At 47.3% G+C, this 21,128-nt stretch overlaps 1 protein-coding gene across 2 annotated transcripts in view; it reads right to left on the bottom strand.

Moving 5' to 3' along the window:
* LOC144605338 (EF-hand and coiled-coil domain-containing protein 1-like) overlaps nt 1-20,728 on the bottom strand; it is a 76,438-nt gene extending 55,710 nt beyond the window's left edge. For both annotated transcript variants that reach the window (XM_078420469.1, XM_078420471.1), the window contains exon 1: nt 20,657-20,728. The gene's annotated coding sequence lies outside the window, so the exon portion shown is untranslated. The remainder of the gene's footprint in view (nt 1-20,656) is intronic.
* Nucleotides 20,729-21,128: the final 400 nt, after the last annotated feature.

Below are 21,128 nucleotides of genomic sequence, written 5' to 3'. Positions count from 1 at the left end.
GAGGGCGATGCGGACTTAGAAATGGAGCAGGAGGGTTGTGATGTTCTTGAGAATATTGCTATTGACAGGGAGGCGGTGCTGGAGGCTCTGGCAGGCTTAAAAGTGGATAAGTCTCCGGGCCCTGACGAGATGTATCCCAGGATGCTGAGAGAGGCAAGGGAGGAGATTGCGGGGGCTCTGGCACAAATGTTCAGAGCCTCTCTTGCAACAGGGGATGTACCGGAGGACTGGAGGATAGCTAATGTGGTGCCATTATTTAAAAAGGGCAGTAGGGATAAACCTGGGAACTACAGGCCGGTGAGTCTGACATCGGTGGTGGGGAAGCTGCTAGAAAAGATTCTGAGGGACAGAATCAGTCTTCACTTGGAAGATCGAGGGTTAATTAAGGATAGTCAACATGGCTTTGTTAATGGAAGGTCGTGTCTGACTAACTTGATTGAATTTTTTGAAGGGGTGACCAAGGAGGTAGATGGGGGTAGTGCAGTGGATGTGGTATACATGGATTTCAGTAAGGCTTTTGACAAGGTCCCACACAGGAGACTAGTCAAGAAGGTAAGAGCCCATGGGATCCAGGGCACCTTGGCAAAATGGATAAAAAACTGGCTTAGTGACAGAAGGCAGAGGGTGATGGTAGAAGGTTGCTTCTGTGACTGGAGGCCGGTGCCCAGTGGGGTGCCGCAGGGATCGGTGTTGGGTCCCTTACTGTTTGTAATCTACATTAATGATCTGGATGTCAACGTACAGGGCATGATCAGCAAGTTTGCAGATGACACAAAGTTAGGGGGGGTGGTGAATAGCGAGGAAGGGATCTGCAAGCTGCAGGAAGATATAGATGAGATGGTCAGATGAGCGGAGCAGTGGCAGATGGAATTTAATCCTGAAAAGTGCGAGGTGATGCACTTTGGCAGAAATAACTTGGAGAGGGAGTACACCATGAATGGAAGGACCCTAGGGAAGACAGGGGTACCGAGGGACCTTGGAGTACAGGTACACAAGTCCTTGAAGGCAGCAGGACAGGTGGACAGGGTGGTCAAAAAGGCATATGGGTTACTGGCCTTTATTAGTCGGGGCATCGAATATAAAAGTAGGGGGGTAATGATGGAATTGTACAGAACACTGGTGAGGCCGCAGCTGGAGTATTGTGTACAGTTCTGGTCACCACATTATAGAAAGGATGTGATAGCTTTGGAGAGGGTGCAGAGGAGATTCACGAGGATGCTGCCAGGGATGAAGAGCCTCGGCTATGAGGAGAGACTGAGCAGACTGGGGTTGTTTTCCCTGGAGCAGAGAAGGCTGAGAGTGGACATGATCGAGGTATACAAGATCATGAGGGGCATAGATAAGGTAGATGGCGGGGAACTTCTTCCACTGGTAGAAGGTTCAACAACGAGGGGACATAGATACAGGGTAAGGGGAGGGAGGTTTCGGGGGGATGTGAGAAAGAACTTTTTCACCCAGAGGGTGGTTGGAGTCTGGAACTCACTGCCTGGGGTGGTGGTGGAGGCGGGAACACTCACAACGTTTAAGAGGCATTTGGATGGGCACTTGAAATGCTACAACATTCAGGGCTATGGTCCAAATGTGGGAAAATGGGATTAAAATTAGACTGTGTTTGGTAACGGGCGGCACGGACACGATGGGCCGAAGAGCCTCTTTCTGTGCTGTAGGACTCTATGACTCTATGACTCTATGAACACCAAGTCAGTGGATATTTTTAAGGCAGAGATAGATAGATTCTTGATTAGTACGGGTTTCAGAGGGTATGGAGAGAAGGCAGGAGAATGGGGTTGAGAGGGGAAAATAGATCGGCCATGATTGAATGGCGGAGTAGACTTGATGGGCCGAATGGCCTAATTCTCTCCCTTATGACCTTATGGATAACACCCGAACAAAAGCTTTTCACTGTACTTCGTTTCAGGTGTCAATAGTAAATTAAACTAAACTAAACTAAATGAAGATCACCCCTCAGCCTCCTGCGCTCCAAGGAATAAAGTCCTAACTTGCCCAATCTCTCCCTGTAGCTCAGTCCCTACAGTCCTGGCAACATCCTTGTCAATGACGTTTCGGGTCGAGTCCTTTCTCCTGCTCTCTAGGTGACGTTTCAGGTCGAGACACTTCTCCTGGTCTCGGCCCGAAACGTCCCCTATTCCTTTTCTCCAGAGATGCAGTCTAACAGAGAAGGGTTACTCCAGCCTTCTGTGTCTACCTTCAGTTTACGCCAGCAACTGCAGTTCCTTCTAACACATCCATGTTAATCTTCTCTGCATTCCTGGCCCAATTCTGCTCCTATCACTTATGAACTTATGAACAAACTCTCTTTTGGCACAGTGGCAATTAGGGACAATTTACGTTTTTTTAAATTCCAAAGCCAATGAGTTTTGGAGCCTTTGGAAGGAAACCGGAGCACCTGCAGAAAACCCACGCGGTCACGGGGAGAACGTGCAAACTCTGTACAGACAGCACCCGTGGTCGGGATCGAACTGTAAGTTGGGATCTCTGGAGCTGTCAGGCAGCAACTCCAGCGCTGCGCCGCCGTGCCATTAAATGAACATGCATGAACTTAGATTCTAAGCAAGAGCATTCACGAGTGAGAACAAGAGCTTCTCCCCAGTCTTGTGACCGATCTGAAGCCAGGGTGTTGATCAGGCACCTTGGGGAAACGTTCTCTCTGGTGCAGAAAGCGTGCGGAAGAAGATAAGATTTGAGAGTTTCTCCCGAGTTCCCCAATGTTTACAGGAATTGTCTCAAATTGCTGGAGATTCCAGATCAAAGCGTCTGCATTCCTAGTCGAGTCAGAAAGATTACGGGAATTAAGCAGATCTGTGGGAATTCCAAGGTGGTAACAAACAACCAGTGGCCGGCACAGATTTTTCCGAGGTGTCTCTGCAGAGAGTTTAGACGTTAGACTTTTAGACTTAAGAGATACGGCGCAGAAACAGGCCCTTCGGCCCACCGAATCCGCACCGCCCATCAATCGCCCCCCTACACTAGCGTTATCCGACACACTAGGGACGATTTATTAACCTGCAAACCTGTATGTATTTGGGGGGAAACCAGAGCACCCGGAGAAAACCCACCCAGTCACAGGGAGAACGTACAAACTACGCACAGACAGCACCCGTAGTTTGGATCGAACATGGGTCTCTGGCGCTGTGAGGCAGCGACTCTACCACCCAGAGTAGCACAGTAGCACAGCGATAGAGATGCTGCCTCACAGCGACAGAGACCCGGGTTCGATCCCGACCACGGGTACTGTCTGTACGGACTTTGCAGGTTCTCCCCGTGACCGCATGGGATTTCTCTGGGTGCTCTGGTTTCCTCCCTCACCCCAATGATGTGCAGGTTTGTAGGTCATTTGGCTTCGGTAAATTATCTCTAGTGTGTAGGATAGTGGTTGTGAACGGGTGATCACTGGTTGGCGCGGACCCAGTGGGCCTAAGGCCCTGTTTCCACGCTGCATCTCTAAACGCTGCACCCTAGTGGGTACGACCATAGAATAATCTGAATCTAGATAACTGGGAAAATAGAGGCCTTCTTTGATGCACCAACAAGCAGGCAGGATGGACTTAACATTGGGCATCATTCACTTGCAGAGCAGTTTTTAAATTCCACTATTTGTTGCCCTGAATGACAAGAAATAAATTGGGACAATTTAAGACTTTTATCTAAAAAAACGACATGCAGATTTATGCAAACAGTAGCCTTTTCACCCTTCCAAAGCCATGTAGGTTAATTGGCTGGGTAAATGTAAAAATGGGTGTAGGATAGTGTTAATGTACGGGGATCGCTGAGCGGCACGGACTTGGAGGGCCGAAAAGGCCTGTTTCCGGCTGTATATATATGATATGATATGATATGATTACAGGCCTCTCAACTTGGGTGTGACTGGTTCTTTACAAAATGTAAAGTCACCACAGCATCTCTTCGAAGGTAACAAACGTCTTTAGTTTATTTCGTTTTAGTTTTAGAGGAACAGCGCATAAACAGGCCTTTCGGCTCACTGAGTCCGCAACAACCAGCGATCCCCGTACACTAACACTATCCTACACACACTAGGGACAATTTACACTTGTACCAAACCAATAAGCCGCCAAAACCTTTTTGTCTTTGTAGTGTGGGGGGAAACTGAAGATCTCAGTGAAAATCCACGCAGGTCACGGTGAAAGGTACAGACAGCACCCACAGTCAGGATCGAACCCAGGCCTCTGGCGCTGCTAGGCAGCAACTCTACCGCTGCACCACCCTGCCACCCCGGTAAACTAAGTCTGAAGAAGGGTCTCGACCCGAAACGTCACCCATTCCTTCTCTCCTGAGATGCTGCCTGACCTGCTGAGTTACTCCAGCATTTTGTGAATAAATACCCCCGGTAAACTAATGTCATTAAGGCTCTGCTTTCAAGGGGCTAAACCGAAACTAACAGCAGGGGGGGGGGGCAAAGCTGGTTATTAATAGTGAAAACCGTTGCTTTGAAAGGACATCAGGTCCAGCCTCAATTATCTTGCACACTCCAATTCACCACTCATGCATAAACAGGATGTCCTGATTTTTTCATCTGTATCTTTGAGCAGCACGAGGCTGGAGTGACTAAACTGAAAAGCAGTCGCTGGATCTGCACTTCATATCTGTTGCCCACTGATAAAATACTGGACCTGCCCTAACTATTTACTAATATAGCTGCAATTTATCACCTGCCCTTCCTAAACGTTTAAACATAGTCCTTGACCCAAATAATCTACCGCGGGAAACCCGACCTCCATGACATCGGTTAGAAAGGATGTATAGGAAGGAACTGCTTAATGCTGAAGATAGGTACAAAATGCTGGAGTAACTCAGTGGGTCAGGCAGCATCTCTGGAGAAAAGGGGTCACCAGTCTGAAGACGAACCTTTCATTCTAAGGCGATGGCCTCTCTTCCTAGACTCTACCGCTAGTGGAAACATCTCTCCACAGTGGAAACGTCCTTTCCACATTATCTTTGAACTTTGGAGAAACAGCAGGGAAACGGGCCCACCGCCCACCAGGTCCGCACCCACCAGCGATCACCCTGTACACTAGCACTATCCTGAACACCCGGGGGCAATTTACTATTTAACCAAAGCCAATTAAACCTACAAACCTGTACGTCTTTGGAGTTGGGAGGAAACCGGAGCATCCGGAGGAAACCCACGTGGTCATGGGGAGAACGTGCAAACTCCGCACAGACAGCACCCGAAGTCAAGTTGGAACCTGGGTCTCTGGCGCTGTGAGGCAGCGGCCACTGTGCCACCATGCCACCCCATCAATAGAGATGATAAGTAAGTGGGCGGCACAGTGACGCAGCTTGTAGAGCAGCTGCCACACAGCGCCGGAGGCCCAGGTTCGATGCTGACCTTGGGCGCTGTCTGTGTGGAGTTTGCGAGTTCTCTCCATGACCACCTGGGTTTCCTCTGAGCGCTCCGGTTTCCTCCCACGTCCCATACACATGCGGGCTGGTAGCATAACTGGCTCCTGTAAATTGCCTCGTGTGTGAAGGAAGTGGATGAGAACGTGGGATAACATAGAACTAGTGATCGACGGTCAGCATGGACTCGGTGGGCCGAAGGGCCTGTTTCTCTTCTGTAGCTCTAAACTATACAAATTGACAACACCAGTAAAAATTCTGAACTTAAACAAAAACGATTTCATTTTGATAATGGGATAATTTGATCACTCAATTGACTTTTCTTTTGCCTTGTGTATCCCGTAGGTGGTTAATTTGACCATAAGACCATAAGCCAGCAGCATAATCAAGGACGAGTCGCACCCCGGCCACTCCCTCTTCTCCCCTCTCCCATCGGGCAACAGGTACAGAAGTGTGAAAACGCACACCTCCAGATTCAGGGACAGTTTCTTCCCAGCTGTTATCAGGCAACTGAACCATCCCACCACAACCAGAGAGCAGTGCTGAACTACTATCTACCTCTTTGATGACCCTCGGACTATCCTTGACCGGACTTTGCTGGCTTTATCTTGCACCGAACGTTATCTCCTTATCATTTATGTATCAAAATGCTGTAAATGGATTGATTGTAATCATGTATTGTCTTTCTGTTGACTGGATAGCACGCAACAAAAAGCTTTTCACTGTACCTCGCTCGGTACACGTGACAATAAACTAAACTGAACTGAACTAAGACATAGGAGCGGAATTAGGCCATTCGGCCCATCAAGTCTGTTCCACCATGCCTGGTCTATTTTTTCCTCTCAACCCCATTCTCCTGCCTTGTTCTTGTAACCGTAACACTCTTCCTAATCAAGAGCCTATTTTATCTCTGCTTTAAAAATTACCCACTTTTGGGCCACTCCTTGGCACCTGCCCTGCCATTACTGAAGGAAGTCGCGGCTCCGAAACGACTTGCTTGCTCTTTGTGCATGGGACTTCCCCCAGTACAGTCTCATTATCATGCCAGGAAAGAAAGAAATTGCAAAGTAGCAACTTTCCATTTACTAAACAACAACTCTGTTTAGAAGGTTCTGACTTCAAAAGCACCACGGGAGATTACAGCACAAAAACATCCACTGAGTCTTATTTGCTGCACTGTGTTATCTTTACATGGAGCACAGAACAAGGAGCTGGCCCTTCGGCCCACAATGTCTGTGCTGGACATAACGCCAAGATAAACATACCTCAACTGTCCGCATATGATCCATAGCCTTCCATTCCCTGCATATCCGTGAGCCTATCTAAAAACCTCTTAAACACCACTATCGTGTCAGCCTCCACCACCACTTCAGTGACCCTCGGACTATCCTTGATCGTACTTTGCTGGCTTTACCTTGCATTAAACGTTATTCCGTTATCATGTATCTGTGCACTGTAAATGGCTGGATTGTAACCATGTATTGCCTTTCTGCTGACTGGACGGCACGCAACAAAAGCTTTTCATCCTCCCTCAGTGCACGTGATGATAAACTAAGCTGAACTGACCTCTAGTCTGGTATTTATTCACAAAATGCTGGAGTAACTCAGCGGGTCAGGCAGCATCTCAGGAGAGAAGGAATGGGTGACGTTTCGGGTCGAGACCGTTCTTCAGACTGATGTCAGGGGGGTAGAACAAAGGAAGGATATAGGTGGAGACAGGAAGATAGAGGGCGATCTGGGAAGGGGGAGGGGAAGAGAGGGACAGAGGAACTATCTAAAGTGGGAGAAGTCGATGTTCATACCACTGGGCTGCAAGCTGCCCAGGCGAAATATGAGGTGCTGTTCCTCCAATTTCCGGTGGGCCTCACTATGGCACTGGAGGAGGCCCATGACAGAAAGATCAGACTGGGAGTGGGAGGGGGAGTTGAAGTGCTCGGCCACCGGGAGATCAGTTTGGCCAATGCGGACCGAGCGCAGGTGTTGAGCGAAGCAATCGCCGAGCCTGCGCTTGGTTTCGCCGATGTAAATAAGTTGACATCTGGAGCAGCGGATGCAATAGATGAGGTTGGAGGAGGTGCAGGTGAACCTTTGCATATCCATTGTGAGAAACAGGATGATTAAACCACCAGAAACAGGATACTGGAACAACCACTCTACCAAGGACAGGGCTATTAAACTGTCCGGGGGTAGAGATAGGCTGGATGATTGAACTACCACTATGCCGGGGACAGGGCTATTAAACCGTCAGGGACAGAGACAGGCTGGATGATTGAACAACCACCGAGTTCGTTGGAGCACTGAGTGTGGTACGGGGATAGAGGCAGACTGGACAAAGGGCCATAAATTTAGGAGAGTGTCAAAGCAGCAGGGATGGGTTGAAATGGGTTGTGAAGGTAACTAAGGGTCATGTGGATAACTACTGCGCTTGCTCAACTAGATAAATGAATATTGCAAATACGCCCCTGAGTGGGGAACTGCCAATTGCCATGCATATACAATGTATGATCTGGGGGGGGGGGTACCTGGGGGCGGTACAGAAGATTGTGTACCTCAGCGCTCTGATTGGAAGGAGCCCGAAGGGGAGGAGGATTCAGCAGAAGGGAGGGAGATTCAACCAAGTTGTACTGTATAAAGAGAAGGCACTGTCTTTGTCTCGGGGTGTCTCAGTTTAGGGAGGCACCTGGTTCTGCAGACTCGTTAATAAATTTCTTGTTTCCACGACTTTGTCTCTGGCATCGTGATTGTGAGCACTCACGTTTTACATCTCACATCCATCCTGAGTAAAAGGTTCTGACTGTTTACTCGCTCCATGCCTCACATCATTTTATATACTTCTATCAGGTCTCTCCTCAACCTCCGGCATTCTGGAGACCCATTTGTGCAATCTCTCCTTGTAGCTACAGGTAGAAGCTAAAATACAAACTCTGCACAAACAGCACCCGTAGTCAAGATGGAACCTGGGACTCTGGCCCTGTGTGACAGGCCCTTCGGCCCACCGCGTCTGTGGCAAAAAGCGATCACCCCGTCTACTAGCACTATCCTGCACACTAGCGACAATTTACAATTTTACCGAAGCCAATTAACCTACAAACCTGTACGTCTTTGGAGTGTGGGTGGAAACCGGAGCACCCACAGAAAACCCACTCGGTCACAGGGAGAACGTACAAACTCCATACAGACAGCGCCCGTAGTCAGGATCGAACCCGTGTCTCTGGCGCTGTAAGACAGCACAGGGAGAATGTACAAACTCCGTACAGACAGCGCCCGTAGTCAGGATCGAACACGGGTCTCTGGCGCTGTAAGACAGCAACTCTACTGCTGCGCCACTGTTAAATATGTCATCTAGGTCTTTAAATCCCTCTATATTTCTCCCAAGTCCCACCGAATGTGTTGAAATCTGCTTCTCTGAAAAAAAGCACTCGACTTTCCTTTTCTATAATTGATTAGTGATTAATTCCCTTTAAAAGTATTACAGCACTCCTCTGCCAGTTTACTTGCTGTGCTTCATCACCCTATTGTTTATTATTAACCTTCATTTACTGGAATCTCTCTGCAAACACACTTTGTTACTCAGTGATTAGACACAAAATGCAGGGGGTAACTGAGTGGGTCGGGCAACATCTCTGGAGAGCGTTGATGGATAACATTTCGAGTCAGGACCCTTCTTCAGCCACACAGTCTTCTCAGCCCTGACGCGAAATGTCACCTCCTGTATATCAGCGAGGCCAAGCGCAGGCTCGGCGATCGCTTCGCTGAACACCTCCGTATAAACCTACCTGATCTCCCGGTTGCTAAACACTTTAACTCCCCCTCCCATTCCCACTCTGACCTTTCTGTCCTGGGCCTCCTCCATTGTCAGAGTGAGGCCCAGAGCAAATTGGAGGAACAACAGCTCATATTTCGCTTGGGCAGCTTACACCCCAGCGGTTTGAACATTGACTTCTCTAACTTCAAGTAACCCTTGCTTTCTCTCTCTCTCCATCCCTCCCCCTTCCCAGTTCTCCAACTAGTCGGACTGTCCTCATTTACATTTTATCTCTGTTTGCTTTGTTGTTACCTTCTCCCAGCTAACAATGATCTATTCTACATTTTCCTTGATTTCCATCCCCTTTGTCTCGTTTTCACACCTTACACTTCCTTATCCCTGTATCTCCCTCTCCCTTGGCTCAGTCTGAAGAAGGGTCTTGACCCGAAACATCACCCATTCCCTCTATCCAGAGATGCTGCCTGAGCTGCTGAGTTACTCCAGCATTTCGTTTCTTACTTTGGTAAATGCAGGTCCTTGGTATTTCAGTCTGAAGAAGGGCCTCGACCCGAAATGTCACCTATTCCTTTTCCCTAGTGATCCCGTCTGACCTGCTGAGTTACTTCAGCTTTTTGTATCTATCCTTGCTATTGCACATTGTTCGGTGCTTTATATTTATAGAGAACACAACGAGAAATAATGAATGATTCCGAAGTCTTCATTGGAATTACACGAAGCTGCAGGTTTTCAAAGCTAAATGATTGCTGTTTCAAATAAGCAGTTCACTCTCCCCACCCCAGTCGTCCTACTAGTTTCCCTGTCGTCCTGTTTAGCTTCACTGTTTGGATCCACTCGTTATCACCTTCTCCACAGCCAACAATGGACCATTGTGGGCTCCACCTTTCCTTGATCGTCATTGCTGGCTTTGATTTGTTCTTTTCATACCTTTGATGCAATTGTTCTTTATGCCTCTTCATGCCTCTCGTTTCCCTATCCTCCCGACACTCAGTCTGAGGAAGTGGTCCCCTACACGAAACGTCACCCATTCCTTTTCTCCAGAGATGCTGCCTGGCCCCACTGAGTTTGGATCTTATCGAAACATATAAGATTATTAAGGGGTTGGACACGTTAGAAGCAGGAAACATGTTCCCAATGTTGGGGGAGCCCAGAATCAGGGGCCACAGTTTAAGAATAAGGGGTAGGCCATTTAGAACAGAGATGAGGAAAACCTTTTTCAGTCAGAGAGTTGTAAATCTGCGGAACTCTCTGCTTCAGAAGGCAGTGGAGGCCAATTCTCTGAATGCATTCAAGAGAGAGCTAGATAGAGCTCTTAAGGATAGCGAATTCAGGGGGTATGGGGAGAAGGCAGGAACAGGGTACTGATTGAGAATGATCAGCTATTATCACATTGAATGGTGGTGCTGGCTCGAAGGGCCGAATGGCCTCATCCTGCACCTATTGTCTATTGTCTATTGTCTATTGAGTTGCTACGGCATTCCGTGTCTGCCTTGGGTGTAAGCCAGCCTCTGCAGTTCCTTCCGAAACACTGTTGTCCGGTTCCTGAAAGTCGACCGAAATTCACAAAATTAGGACGTGCTGGAAGGAATAAACTGCAAGGATACTTGGAAATTTATTCAGAAACAAAAATGCTTCGTTCATCTTAACTGCAACAGATGTTATAAACAACGCTGTGCATGACATGGCAACCAAAAAGACATCCAATTAAACAAAAGCCAGCTCTGCCCGGCTCCTTGCCAAAGCTCTTCCAGGCTTTGGTAGTTGGATAAGAATAATGCTAGCTTACAGCCATGATTTTGTCTTTGATGTGCATCGGCCCAAATAGCAATAGTGGGAGTTTTTGGGTTTTTTTAAACGCCATTGACCCTTTTAGAAGCAAGCCAAAATAGTTTTCTTTCTTGTGGATGTACAACAGCTTCAGATTGTATGCACTGAGTTTTTTACCCAAGGGGGAGGGAAGAATCAGAAACAGGAGGACATAGGTTTACGATAAGGGAGGCGAGAACATGGGAAGGGGCTTCAGACCATTGAGTCCATGTTGGCCATCAACTCCCTGACCATGCCCATTAGGCGGCACAGTGGCGCATCGGTAGATTTTCTGCCTCACAGCGCCAGACACCCAGGTGTGATCTTAATTACGGGTGCTGTCTGCACGGAGTTTGTGCGTTCCCCCGTGACCTGCGTGAGCTTTCTCCGGTTTCCTCCCAGGCTCCAAAGACGTACAGGTCTGTAGGTCAATTGGCTTTGGTAAGGTTATAAATTGTCCCTAGTGTGCGTAGGATAGTGTTTGTTGTGCGGGGATCGCTGGTCGGCGTGGACTCAGCAGCTGGTTACAGGGCCGGTTCTTGTTCTGCATCTCTAAAAGCTAAAAGCTAAAAACACTAAACTTAAGACCAACAACTTTAGATAGTTCCTCTGTCCCTCTCTTCCCCTCCTCCTTCCCAGATCTCCCTCTATCTTCCTGTCTCCACCTACATCCTTCCTTTGTCCGCCCCCCCTGACATCAGTCTGAAGAAGGGTCTCGACCCGAAACGTCACCCATTCCTTCTCTCCCGAGATGCTGCCCGACCTGCTGAGTTACTCCAGCACTTTGGGAATAAATACCTTCGATTTGTACCAGCATCTGCAGTTATTTTCTTATATTAAGACCAAGGGGCTTCACTGTCCATCTCAGTAAATTAGCAAGGAGAAAAAAATGCATGGAAGACCTACAGTAACAGATTCCTGTTATTGACTCATGCCAAAAAGAGTTAGTCTGGAAAGAATTAGGGCCAACGTGACACATGGATGTTATTCACAGCTGTTTAATCACTTCCATTTTATTCTCCTGTGAGTCCAGGATCAAGTAAGAACATCACGACATGATGCAACCCAATTCATAATGTGAGCATTAGAATCATAGAGTCATATGGCCGGGAAACAGGCCCTTCGGCCCAACTTGCCCACACCGAACAACATGTCACATCTCCACTAGTCCCACCTAGGGTTGCCAACTGTCCCGTATTAGCCTGGGACATCCCGTATATTGAGCTAAATTGGTTTGTCCCGTACGGGACCACCCTTGTTCCGTATTAGGCCCGCGTGGGCACTGTAGGCCAAGACACAGTAGGCCCGGACAGTGTAGGCCCGGACAGCGTAGGCCAGATAGTGTAGGCCCGGAGGCTGCCTAACGGAGGTTGCGTAGCAACCCGCCTCCCGGCCCGGGCGGTCGCCATTGGGAGAGCGGGAGCATGTGGCCGCTGGCTGGGTGAGGTCACGTGGGGCGCGGGGCGGTGACGTCACCTTTTGTCCCTTATTTGAGAGTGAGAAAGTTGGCAACCCTAGTCCCACCTGCCTGCGTTTGGCCCATATCCATCTAAACCTGTCCTATCCATGTACCTGTCTAATTGTTTCTTAAACACCTCGTTTCATACACCCACCACCCTTTGTGTGGAAAAAGTTACCCCTCAGGTTCCTTTCAAATCTTTCCCCCCTCACCTTAAACCTACCTGTATGTCCTCTCTGGGTAAGAGTCTCTGTGTGTCTACCCGATCTATTCCTCTCATGATTTTATACACCTCAATAAGATCACCGCTCATCCTCCTGTGCTGAAAGGAATAGAGTCCCACCCTACTGAACCTCTCCCTGCAGTTCAGACCCTCTAGTCCTGGCAACATCCTCGTAAATCTTCTCTGTACCCTTTCCAACCTGACAACATCTTTTCTATAACGTGGTGACAAGAACTGTAAACAATACTCTGAATGCAGCCTCACCAATGTCTTATACAACTGCAACATGACCTCCCAACGTTTATACTCAATGCTCTGACTGATGGCCATTGTGCTGAAAGCCTTTTTGACCACCCTCTCTACCTGTGATGCCACCTACAAGGAATGATGTACCTGCACTTCTAGAGTAAGAAAATAACTGCAGATGCTGGTACAAATCAAAGGTATTTATTTCACAAAATGCTGGAGTAACTCAGCAGGTCAGGCAGCATCTCAGGAGAGAAGGAATGGGTGACGTTTCGGGTCGAGACCCTTGTTCAGACTGATCGATTTCTAGATCTCTCTGCTCTACAACATTACCCAGAGCCCTACCATTCACTGTGTGGGTTCTGCCCATGTTAGGCTTTCCAAAATGCGACACATCCCATTTCTCTGTATGAAATTCTACCAACCATTCCTCTGCCCACCCAGCCAACCGATCCAGATCTTGCTGCAAATTTTGACCACTTTAGATGATTGACCACTTCACACCAGAAAAAGCCTTGTTTCTGCAATATCATTTTAAAACCGTTCTACTTCTCTATCTAGATTAGAGATAAAGCATGGATTTTTCTCGTTTTGTTTTTTCCAAATTTTGAAAGTAATAAAGTTTGGTCAAATTTTGGTCAATGTTGAACCCAAATGAGCTCAAAAGGATCAAAGGTAGGCCCATTTTTAATCCTGTGGTATTTCATTATGTTTTAATAACTTTCAAATTTGGCCAACCCAAGTCACAGGTTGGTACCCTTATTCACGGAAACACTCAAATACAGAGCAAACGAATGAAAGATATGCAAAAGAAATAGCAGTGATAAAGGAAACAGGCCATTGTTAGCTGTTTGCTAGGTGAGAACGAGAAGCTGCTGAGACTTGGGTGGGGCAGGGATGGAGAGAGAGGGAACGCAAGGGTTAGTAGGAAAAAAACTGCAGATGCTGGTTTCAATCCAAGGTAGACACAAAAGGCTGGAGTAACCCAGCGGGTCAGGCAGCATCTCTGGAGAGAAGGAATGGGTGACGTTTCGGGTCGAGACCCTCCTTCTCTCCAGAGATGCTGCCTGACCCGCTGAGTTACTCCAGCATTTTGTGTCTACCTTGGAATGCAAGGGTTACTCGGGGTTAGAGAAATCAATATTCACACCACTGGGCTGTAAGCTACTGCAGCTACCCTTGTCTCCAAACTGTGTCGCAAAATAAAAATCACAGGAGGAGAGCTGGAGGAGGCTGTGATGTGGGTAGATGTGATCAGCTTCAGGAATTTAGGAATGTATACAGGAATCCCCCCCCCCCCCCCCCCATGCTGGCTTTACAGAAAAAAAAAAATTAAAACTCAGCCCACAATGAAGAAGCCTTTCCTCATTTCATCAGTGAAAGTATTTTGCAGACAGACCCTTTAACAAGTTTGCCAGTGACATTGCCAAGGGTCGGTTTGATGTAGCTAATTGTTTAATGCGTGTTACGTGTGACGTTTCTTATGGGTGTTAATATTTTAAAAAGATGGCAGAATCTGAAGAAAAAAAGACTCCAGAATCCAGTTTACCATTAAAACTGCCTCAACACAGATCGGGTTGATATTCACGGGGGAGATTGACGTAATACCTAAGCCTATAATCATAATGATGATTAAAATTGTGTATGTCTCTACATGTGTCTGTGAATGAAATTAAAAATTGACATTTAAAAAAAAAATCGAGTTAAAAATAGAAAAATGTAAAATAAACGAAAAATCATTTTTAACAAATAATTTTGGCCAGCCCTGGCAGTAACTATTAGCTCCTGATTAAATTATTGTTTAGTCCACTGTCCGCTCAGTATAGACGTTGGGAGGTCATATTGCAGTTGTATAAGCTGTTGGTGAGGCCGCATTTAGAGTATTGTGTTATAAACTAGAATCTTTACATTTGAGATGAACACTGTGACTGGTGGAATTGATGTGCTGAAGGTAACCTAATGAATCTACACGTGAGATCTGCAGATTAAGACATTTAGAGTATTGTGTTCAGTTCTGGGCTCCAAGTTAAAGGAAAGGTGTTGTCAAGCTGGAAAGGGCGCAGTTAAGATCCACGAGGATGTTGCCAGGACTCGAGGGCCTGAGCTATAGGGGGAGGTTGAGCAGGCTGGGACTCTATTCCTTGCAGCGCAGGAGGATGAGGGGGTGATCTTATAGAGGAGTACAAAATCATGAGAGAGATAGATCAGGCAAATGCACAGAATCCCTTGCCCAGAGTAGGGGAATCGAGGACCAGGGGACATAGGTTTAAGGTGAGGGGCGGGCGGCAACGTTTTCACACAGAGGGTGGTGGGTGTATGGAACGAGCTGCCAGAGGAGGTAGTTGAGGCTGGGACTACCCCAACGTATTTTAAGAAACAGTTAGACAGGTACATGGATAGTATCGATTTAGAGGGATATCGGCCAGATGCAGGCAGGTGGGACTAGTGTAGATGGGACATGTTGGTCGGTGTGGGCAAGTTGGGCAATAGGGCCTGTTTCCACGCTGTATCACTGTATGACGCTACGACACTGATTATAGACTTTAAAAAGCTGCATCAGTCTTACTTCGTATCTACTACACAAAGAGTGGATGCAGCTGGTAGAGCCGATGCCTCACAGCACGCGAGTCCCGGGTTCGATCCTGACCTCTGTGTGGAGTTTGCAGGTGCTCCGGTTTCCACCCACATCTCAAGGACGTGCGGGTTTATGGGTTATTTGGCTACCGTAAGTTGCCCCTATTGTGCAGGGAGTGGGTGATCAAGTATGATAACTTCAAACAAGTTTGAAAACGTGATCATTGGGTGGTGTGGACTCGGTGGGCTGCAGGGGCTGTTCCCATAGATAGACACAAAATGCTGGATCAATGAAAGCATCATTAATTTATCCATTGATAACTCAGCCTTTCAGGCGGCTTTGCTGGAAAAGGAATAGGTGACGTTTTCACTGCGCAGTTGCAAAGGTGACAAATAAAGGACTATTGGGCGATGGAACAATAGTGATGTGCTGTGCTAATTGTAAGTAACCCTGCTCCTATTTGCTAAAAGGGATCGTGATACCTATTAAAAAGTTATTTCCATAATAAGTGGGCAAGATTATTGCCAATTCCACTTTCGAATGTGACAGTGAGCTCGCTGTCTTTTGCAAACGCTGCAATTTTGTGGCCAGGGTTTCCCACAGAATTGCTCACTAATTATGCCCTCTTGAAATTGCCACAAGTTATGATTCTTATCCTGGCACTAAAATTGCTCATCTCTTTCATTCCTTCATGAACAGATACATATCAGTTTAGCTTGGCTTATTGTCACGTGTACCGAGGTACAGTGAAAAGCTAGACACAGAATGATGGAGTAAGTCTGCATGGTCAGGCAGCACCTCTGGAGAAAAAGGAATAGGTGACGTTTCAGGTCGAGGTCCTTCTTCAGACTGAAGAAGGGTTCTGACCCAAAACGCCACCCATTCCTTTTCTCCAGAGATGCTGCCTGAACCTGCAGAGTTACTCCATCATCCTGTGTACATATACCAGCAGTTGCAGTTCCTACCCACACATTGGGCTTGTCTCCATGCTGTATCTCTAAACTAAACCAAGCTAATGAACCAGATGAATATTTTAAGCAATCCAACAGCTATGTAGAAATTGTTAAGTGAAATTACTTTTGTTTTCTAGTGGCAACTTTCTTCCTGAACTTAAATTCACTTTCCAGGACGGCCATTCATTTCATACTTCCACACCATACAGGTTAAAGTAACTTCCAACCAGACCACACAGGCCAAAGCAACAACTTAGGAGAGGGCATTTTTCCATGCTGTATCTCTGAACTATAAGAATTCAGAAGTCAAGACTTTCAATGCACATCGGTGGTGGTGTGTTCAGCAAAGCATTATTCTTATAAACTAACTAGACCAAGTGGACCCGTTGGGCCCAAACCTCTCCTGCATTGGTGCAGCACCCTGTCCTCCCCTCCCCTCCCCTCTCTCCTCAAACCCCCCTCCCCTCTCCCTTCTCCCTCACTCCCCCCTTCCCCCCCTCCTTCCCTCCCCTCCTTTTAAACTTTAAAATGTGAATAACTTTTAAAATATAAGACTGATTTCAATAAAACTACTTGCACGATCACTAAAGTGACAACGGCGAGTAAGGTGGGCCTAAAATTGTCACGCTATCGTGTGCCGTTTTGGCTGAAGTTCAGTCACAAACAAGGTAACAAACGAGAGTTTTAGTATATAGATGGCATTGCATTTCAGACAATTGCCTTCATGCAGAAGCTCGACACAAAAAGCTGGAGTAACTCAGCGGGTGCAGGGGGCATCTCTGGAGAGAAGCAATGGATGACGTTTCAGGTCGAGACCCTTCTTCAGAATGGTTAGGAATAAGGGAAACGAGAGATACAGACGGTGATGTGGAGAGATAAAGAACAATGAATAAAAGATATGCGAAAAAGTAACAATGCTCAAGGCAACAGGCCATTGTTAGCTGTTTGCTGGGTGAAAACGAGAAGCTGGTGCGACTTGGGTGGGTGAGGGATAGACAGAGAGGGAATGTCGGGGCTACCTGAAGTGGGAGAAATCAATGTTCATACCACTGGTCTGTAAGCTGCCCAAGCGAAATATGAGATGCTGTTCCTCCAATTTGCGTTTAGCCTCACTCTGGCAATGGAGGAGACCAAGGACAGAAAGGTCTGTGTGGGAATGGGAAGGAGAATTATTGAACATCGAACCAGAGAGCATAGAAAAGTTCAGCACAGGAACAAGCCCTTTGAATTACCATGACTATGATGCCAAAATAATCTAATCCCATCTGCCTGTATGTGGTCCGTAACCAAGGAAACTTGAGAACATTTCAGTTAACGACTGGTTCAGGCCTTGAGGTCTATTTAGTCCTTCCTTGTTGCATCCATTCCGTTAATTGGTCTGGGACGAGAATTTTACAGCTGTAAAAGCTGTAAAAGGGTTGGCATAAGTCAAACGAAATGGAAGAAGGCAGACACAAGGAACTGCAGATGCTGGTTTACAAGAAAAGACACAAAAGTGCTAGAGTAACTCAGTGGGTCAGGCAGCATCTCTGGAGAATGTGGACAGGTGATGTTTTGGGTTGGGACACTTCTTCACTGAATATGGTGGGGGGTGGGGCGGAGGGAGAAAACCAGGCCAAGTGATAGGTTGCAAGACAGCATCATCAGAGACCCACACCCCCCTGGCCACACTCTAGTCTCACTCTTGCCATTGGAAGCCTGAGAACGTTATCATCCAGGTTCCAGAACAACTTCTTCCCCACAGCCATCAGGCTATGAAACAGACTTCATCACGCCTTCATCACCTCCCGTCTGGACTACTGCAACAGCCTCCTCTATGGCGCACCCTCAAAAATCATCAGTAAACTTCAATACATTCAAAACTCCGCTGCCCGTCTACTCACTCACACCCCGATCCGTGACCATATCACCCCCGTCCTTTACAAACTCCACTGGCTCCCCATCCCCCAGAGAATCCAGTACAAAATCCTCCTCATGACCTACAAAGCCCTCCATAACCTGGCCCCATCCTACCTGACCGACCTCCTCCACAGGCACACTCCCACCTGCACCCTCCGCTCTGCTGCTGCCAATCTCCTATCCCCCCACATCCGGACCAAACTCAGATCCTGGGGGGACAGGGCTTTCTCCATCGCTGCTCCCACCCTATGGAACTCACTACCTCAAACCGTCAGAGACTCCTCCACACTCACCACATTCAAAACATCACTGAAGTCTCACCTATTCAGTACTGCCTTCAACCACTGAAGGTCACCCCACCCTCTGTCTCCTTTCTCTGTTCGTTTCTATGTTCTCTAAATCCCTGTAAAGCGTCTTTGAGTATATGAAAAGCGCTATATAAATGTAATGTATTATTATTATTATTATTACAACCTCCAAATAGGCTCTGAACTACATAGACCGGGGGGCAATGGGTTTGTATTTTTGCACTATTCTTGTTTGTTAGTTTGGTATAATCCCGTTTTCAGGTTTGTAAGTTAATTGGCTTTGGTAAATTGTCCCTAATCAGTAGGATAAGCGGCACGGTGGCGCAGCGGTAGAGTTGCTGCCTTACAGCGCTTGCAGCGCCGGAGACCCGGGTTCAATCCCGACTACGGGTGCCGTCTGCACGAAGTTTGTACGTTCTCACCGTGACCTGCGTGGGTTTTCTCCGAGATCTTCCATTTCCTCTCACACTCGAAAGACGTACAGGCATGTAGGTAAATGTACAAAAATATCCCTAGTGTGTGTAGGATGGTGCTAATATGCGGGGCGCGGACCTGGTGGGCCGAAGGGCCTGTTTCCGCTCTGTATCTCTAAACTAAACTAAGTTAATCTAAACTAATGAAATTGCTGGTTAGTGCGGACTTGGTGGGCCAAATGGCTGTTTCTCTGAAACTAAAACAAAAATTAAACTAAAACTATTAGCTAATCATCCACTGTATTGAAGGTATTTATTCACAAAATGCTGGAGTAACTCAGCAGGTCAGGCAGCATCTCTGGAGTGACGGAATGGGCGACGTTTCAGGTCGAGACGTCGCCCATTCCTTCTCTCCCAAGATGCTGCCTGACCTGCTGAGTTACTCCAGCATTTTGTGAATAAATACCTTCGATTTGTACCAGCATCTGCAGTTATTTTCTTATATATCCACTGTAATTATGTTATTTTAGCAGTGTATCAAATGCCAACAATGAGCTGTCAGGCTCCAAAACCATTAAAGCAGCAATCAAACAGATGAAATACATCCTGTTCAAACAATCCCTGACATTCTGTAAGTGAATCTTCTAAAAATAAGTGGACTATCAATCTTTCCTTTGCCAGGAGATGCTGCTTGTTTATGTGGCTCTCGTTTTGACCCTAACCTTAAAGAGAGGAAGCAAGGAAGAAGCAGTGGTTTCCAACTCACGATCACGTTCGTGGCTGTCACTGCAGAGAAAGGGAATGCACGTCTCCACCACCTCTCCTTCCCCAACGGTCGCGGTACCCGTGCACGGTGGCCCAGCGGTAGAGATGCTGCCTCACAGCGCCAGAGGCCCCGGTTCGATCCTGACTACGGATGCTGCCTTGTACGTTCTCCGCATGACCCGCGCGGGTTTTCACCAGGTGCTCCGGTTTCCTCCCACACTCCAAGGGCGTAGACCTTTGTAGGTTAATTGACTTGAGTAAAGATTGTAATAGGATAGTGCTAGTGTACGGGGTGATCGCTGGTCGGCCTGGACTCAGTGGTGTCTACTCTGTATCTCTAAACTAAACTAAACTAATGTCAGTGTGCTGAGACGGGACTGGCCAAATAACTGGACCATCATCGTATCGACAGAAATGACACCTTGATAGGAGCAAATGTCACTTCTACTGCTTTACCCATGGATAAAGGAGATCAAAATGTGGAGGAAAAACTTGTGCCAAGCCACAGGAGCTGACATGTGGAAACAAAGAACTGCAGATGTTGGTTAATACTCTCCCCCTCTTCTCCCCACTTCTCCCCTCTCCCATCAGGAAGTGAGAAAACACACACCTCCAGATTCAGGGACAGTTTCTTCCCGGCTGTTATCACCCGTGAACTACATGGGTTTTCTCCGGGATCTTCGGTTTCCTACGACACTCCAAAGACATACAGGTTTGTAGGTGAATTGGCTATGTATAATGGTAAATTATCCCTAGTGTGTGTGGGATAGTGTTAATGTGCGGGGATCGCTGGTCGGTGCAGACTCGGTGGGCCGAAAGGCCTGTTTCCGTGCTGTATCTCTAAAACGAAACAAGAAGGGTCCTGACCTGAATCGTCACCTCCCCATGTTCTCCAGAGATGCAGCCTGACCCGCTAAATTGCTCCAGCACGCTTGGTCTCGATGAGCTCAGCATGGCAAATGTCTATCCCCAGGTGCAATTAAAGTGACTTGAGAATAAGAGAACTACAAAAATTGAATGCGGAGAAGGTTCTCGCAGGGCTTGGAGAGTTGTCTTTAGGTCTGCCTAGGAACAAGGGAAACAGAGGGAACATTTAATTGTATGTAAGAGCTCTGGACAAGGGAAGTAGGAAGAATTTATTTCCCCTTGCCTTATCTCTGCCTAATAATCCGGAAGCAGAGATTTAAGCTTATTGCTGAAAGGATTGGAGGAAACTCGAGAACATTTCAGTCAGTAAGTGGTTGAGATACAGATGCAGGAATCTTGAGCTGAACACTGAAGGAACATTCAGGGCGGCGCGGTGGCGCAGCGGTAGAGTTGCAGCCTCACAGCGACAGAG

This window comes from Rhinoraja longicauda, chromosome 24 (genome assembly GCF_053455715.1).
Source record: "Rhinoraja longicauda isolate Sanriku21f chromosome 24, sRhiLon1.1, whole genome shotgun sequence".
Taxonomy (NCBI): domain Eukaryota; kingdom Metazoa; phylum Chordata; class Chondrichthyes; order Rajiformes; family Arhynchobatidae; genus Rhinoraja; species Rhinoraja longicauda.
Note: the sequence above shows the minus strand (reverse complement) of the source record. Positions and strands in the feature narration are given on the sequence as shown.